Here is a 5,750-nt window from a genome sequence, read left to right on the forward strand (position 1 = left end):
GATTTGTATTGGAATTCATTCTAACTTGGTTCAAATTATCAGCATAGGATGACAGTTTGATGGTATGTACATGTTGGCCCTGGTTGACCCCCAGGGGCTTGTTGGCGGGGCCAAAAAGGGTCAAATTGACTGAAATTTCAAAAATCTTCTTCTTACAACCCAAATAAGGTAGAATCAAATACTCTTTACATGGAAGGGTCTTAAGGTGCTTTACCATAATTGTGAATTTCCTAGCCCTGGGTTCTCACATTTGCCCCATGGGAGGGGATAAACTTTACTATAGTTATAGGGAAATCACATTTTTGACTATCATTTGTTTTAGTTGTTTTGAAATTCATTCTAAATTTGTTAACATTATCAGTATGGGATGACTGCTTAATGGTATGCACATGTTGGCCCTGACTGATCCCAAAAAGTATCAATCAAATTTACTGAAATATTTCAAAAATCAGGTGACCGTTAAGGCCCATGGGCCTCTTGTTTTCTAATTAATGTATTTTTGATAAGGGTATTATTAGCTTGCCATCATTGCTTTCCACTAAGAATTTTGGTTTATTTTACTGGTGATATTTAGATAAGCCCTGGTTTCTTCAATGTGTATAAAATCAAGAAAATTGTACATAATTTTTTTCAAAAAAAAAAAAAAACGTTACAAAATTTAAGAAAGTTTCCTTAACTAACAATTTCTTTCTTGTCTGCAATATAATGCTTAAAAATGGTAAGGAATTTCTTTAAGGAACATTGAAGAAACCAGGATTAGACTATGGCTGTTAGCATTTATTATTCCAATGTGTTGTTAATGTTTTATACCGTGCGTTGTATACCTTATACCTCTGCATAGTTAGTATGAATATTTCCTTTCATTTTTACATAACCAGTGCATGCTTAAGATGTTTTGTTTTTGACTTTCAAACGTTAGTTCTGTGATAATTTTGTTGTATTTTGTTATAATACCTTTCTGTGGTAAGACTGTTGTAGCATGTAAACATATCATATGCTGTATGTAAATATTATTATTTACACTGAACTTTTGTAACATAATAGATAACTTGAATATAAAGTTGGACACTTTGTGTATAAAATCTCATATACAATATTTGACTTCCGACGTGTGAGTAATTAATTCATTGTGTGGTTTGATTTTGGTTCATTGCTTAATTGGATTATCAAAAACAATATCTAATTTATTTCATCCACATCTTTTATTATGATTTAACATTTTAAAGCCAGTATCAGTCATGTGTTCCCCAACTTGTTGCACTTTCAAAACATAAGGTTATGTCCTATATTCGCCTGCAATTAACAGTTCTGTAATTTCATTGGTGTAGACTCCCAGCCTTGATCAAGAACATTATTAACAGAAATTAATTTAAAATAGCAACATTTTAAGTTCTTTTTCTTTTTTCGTGTTTTTTTTTAATGTGTGTGGTTTTTTTCCCCTTATGGTGAGGGTTTATAGGGAACATTCATCTCTTTACATAGAATACAGTTTTCCCTTTATGGTGAGGGTTATAGGGAACATTCATCTCTTTACATAGAATACAGCTTCCCCTCTTGGTGAGGGTTTATAAGGAACATTCATCTCTTTACATAGAATACAGTTTTCCCTTTATGGTGAGGGTTATAGGGAAGATTCATCTCTTTACATAGAATACAGCTTCCCCTCTTGGTGAGGGTTTATAAGGAACATTCATCTCTTTACATAGAATACAGTTTTCCCCTCTTGGTGGGGGTTTATAGGGAACATTCATCTCTTTACATAGAATACAGTTTTCCCTTTATGGTGAGGGTTTATAGGGAACATTCATCTCTTTACATAGAATACAGTTTTCCCGTCTTGGTGAGGGTTTATAGGGAACATTCATCTCTTTACATAGAATACAGTTTTCCCTCTTGGTGAGGGTTTATAGGGAACATTCATCTCTTTACATAGAATACAGTTTTCCCTTTATGGTGGGGGTTTATAGGGAACATTCATCTCTTTACATAGAATACAGTTTTCCCTTTATGGTGGGGGTTTATAGGGAACATTCATCTCTTTACATAGAATACAGTTTTCATCTGAAAAGATTTTTTATTTTCTCCCACAGTTCTTAGGTACATCACCAATTAGGTCAGAAAATGAAGGTACAGGAAAGGGAAATTCTATTCAAACAATTTTAAAATTGGTTTCTAAACCTTTTTTGAAATTCTGAGGTAAAGATTTCCCTATCCACCAATCCTGAGGTATAAAAAAAAACTCATTTCTCTCATTTCTTTTACCAGAACTAACAAAGACACCGTGAAGAGTCTTTAACTGGTTAGCATCTACCAGGTAAGAAGTTATCTTTTCCTCTCTAGCCATATTGAAGCATTGGCATTCCTAGTTTCTTGACATGTCACATCATTGGGACTTTATGCAGGTGAAATTACTTTTAAATACTTTCTTCTTTTGGCCTCTTTCTTACCCTATGCAGTCAAACATGCATATGATTGAGAGAAAAAAATCTGTTCTTTACCTATCTCGGGGAGAAAAATTTGTTTTTGACTATCTCGGGGGGGGGGGGGGGGGGGGGGATAACTAACTGGTGCCTTTGTTCTGTATCACCAATCCATAGCAAGAGTACATCACCAATATTGTCACACATTTCATGAGGTGGTGATGGTGATCTGACATCATAACATCTGATTCTGTATGGAACAAGAGAGCAAGGGGTTATTAACCCTTTCACCCCTTCTGACCATATTGGACTTCAAATGATGAATGAATGGCTGAGTCCATTAATGCTTCTTAGGGTTGAATGGGTTAAACCTTGTAAATTAAACTTGACAGAAGTTAAATCCAGGTTGAGATTTTCATCTGTCTTCATCACATGGGAGTCGTATGTTCTGTAGTTCTCTGCACGTTATAGATACATGTACATATTGTATACATGTGGAAATGCAAGTAAAGTATGCTTACTTCTTGCAGCTGTCAATCATGCTTTTTCTTCAAGAATATTACTACTTGTGTACTTACAGGTATATGCTATTGTGTCCATTGTCATTTTATTACACCTGTACTTCTCTCATGCCTTCAGTGCTAATGGTTAAGGTATGTTTTGTTAGAGTAGACAGAACTAGAAAACTTTTGTACTGGATATATTATTTCTGTACATTGTAGTGTAACAGGTCATTTACATGGTTACTATGGGAATCAGCCGAATAACTCATCTCAAATTAAACCTCACACAACCATATACAGCCCTTCATCACAATAATTTATACGAAAACAAAAAAACAATTGGGAATGATTATTGTTTTACCCATTTACAGATTATTTTTGTTTTGTTCCTTGCTAGATTCATTAAAGTATAAAATAGGAATTTTCATAGGTGCCAGTTAAACTTTCATAGATTAATTAACAGATAAGATATTACAGAATCTACATGAACCGCATGGATGTGATTTTGATACAATAATCTGACATTGTCGATAATTGTCTATCATTGTTCATCTACAATTCCTGGTCAATCCAGCCACCACTAATTCTAAAGTCCAACTCATAGGTGTCAACCATCCAAGATTACATGGGAAATGCTCGGAAAATCATTAAAATTTCCCCTAAATCCTGATTTGGTACATTTCCCGAATCTGGGGTAATTTGTTGTCAACTGTCCAGTCATTGATAAAATAAAGATATTTGACTCATAATAGTATGTTATTGGTTATGAAGGTTTATAATTACTAACTATCTAGTGGAAATAAAATAGACGGATAACTGTGAGAGACTGAAGAAAACTGGATGACTGAGAATAAAGTGGCTGTATTGTCCAAGATTCATTGTAGTTTTGTACAATGGTAAAACTTTATATAAGTTATTTGTATTTGTGTGTCAAATTATTTAATCACATGTTTTTAACTGTTTGTAATCATTACAATATATTGATTCAAACTAACAATATATTTGATTAAATACATGAAATTAATCCTGACATTTGATTTCTTTGTTTTGTTTTCTCACTATTATATGAAATCTATTTATAGCACAATGTAGCGGTAGCTTACAGTGTGACCCCTGGTTTTGAAAAAGCACCTTGTTGACAGGATATCTCAAGTTATATTTCATCTATTGCTATCAAATTTGGCAAGAATGTGTATTTATAGAGAAGGGCTGATAAGATCTGGAGACAAACAGACAAACTGTGTTTTTAAAGTATTCACAAAATTTCATTTCTCCTATTTCTACAGTAAAATTGATTGTCAAAACAATCCATTCTGGGATCAAACTGAATGTTTGCTAAATTTTAAACATATTTATGATATGCAAAGTGCTTTTATGTATGTCAGATGTTTTAAATTTCTTGGATGGCATCTCGGTCGATTGTTAGGACTGATCAGACACCCTGGTTTCTACATATGTGCTTTTGTTGTAGGAGGTGACAAAGGAGTTTCTTTAACTGTGGATAGCTTGACACAATGTATTCTGTTATGGAGATCCTTGGCCGGGACTACATTCCAGAGCTTTATGTTGATGATACAATTTGGTTGTTAACAAATGTGTTTTTGGACAGTAGACACACCAGGTGCACATTTCAAATGTAGTAAATGTGAACAGATTTCGAAAAGTTTGAAATGCAAAACATGTATCAATTGATAAATGTAAAAAAGTCTGCATTGCTATTAATGAAGAAAGTGCCATGTTTATAAAGAATCATCAATAAACAAGTTTATATTAACAGGGATTCTTATGTCATTCTACATGCATAACTTGAATTTGGCAAATTAAGTCACTGTGACCTACTTTTCAAAACATTAACACAGAACAATGAAAATTGACACCTGGGATGAGCAATAAATGCTGTACATGAATTTTGCTAAATTAGGTCACTGTCCTACCGGTACTTTTCTAAACATTGCCATTGGACAATGAAATTGACATTTGCAATGAGCAAATAATGCTGAGCTTGAATTCTGCAAAATTAGGTCACAATGGCCTTTTCTAAACATTGCCATAGGTCAATGGAAATTTACATGTGATGGTATAACGTCACTATGACCTACATTTCCCAAAAATGGCATAGGCAATGAAATTTGACATCTGGAATGAGCAATAGATGTTGGATCTTTAATTTGGAAAATTAGATTACTGTGACTTTTTCTAAACATTACCATGGAACAATACAATGAAAGTTGACATCTGAGGTGAGCAATAGATGCTGAATGTCACAGTGACTTACATTTCCCAAAAATGGAATTTGACATCCGAGATGAGCAATAGATGTTGGACTTTAAATTGATAGAATTAGGTCACTGTCACACACTTAAAAAAAATGCCACAGAGCAATGCACATTTATATCTTGGATGAACATTGGATCCTAAACCTGACTTTTGCAAAATTAGGACATTGTGACCTACATTTCTATACAATGCCATTGAACAATGAAAATTGACCACTGGGATGAGCAATAGATGCTGAACTTGAAATATGCAAAATTAGGTCACTATGCCCTACTTTTGTAAATAAAATGTCATATGATTATGAAATTTGACATTTGGGATGAGCAATAGATGTCAAATTTTAATTTTGCAAAATTACGTCATTGTGACCTAATTTTCTCAACACTGCCATAGGACAATGGAAAATGACAACTGGGATGGCAAAAAGATTATTAGCTTTTTTTTCTTCAAAATCAGGTCAATGTGTGTCTTATAATTGTCATAGGACAATGGACATTTATATCTTTATCTTGGATGAACAATGGATGATGAACTTGAATTTTTAGCCCAC

At 33.5% G+C, this 5,750-nt stretch overlaps 1 long non-coding RNA gene across 1 annotated transcript; it reads left to right on the forward strand.

Moving 5' to 3' along the window:
* Positions 1 to 280: 280 nt before the first annotated feature.
* LOC117343523 lies at positions 281 to 4,699 on the forward strand. Its single transcript, XR_004536039.1, has 2 exons — positions 281 to 2,314; positions 4,395 to 4,699. It is a non-coding gene; the product is annotated as an uncharacterized LOC117343523 (long non-coding RNA).
* The last annotated feature ends 1,051 nt before the right edge of the window (positions 4,700 to 5,750 follow it).

This window comes from Pecten maximus, chromosome 15, assembly GCF_902652985.1.
Source record: "Pecten maximus chromosome 15, xPecMax1.1, whole genome shotgun sequence".
In the NCBI taxonomy this organism is placed as follows: Eukaryota; Metazoa; Mollusca; class Bivalvia; order Pectinida; family Pectinidae; genus Pecten; species Pecten maximus.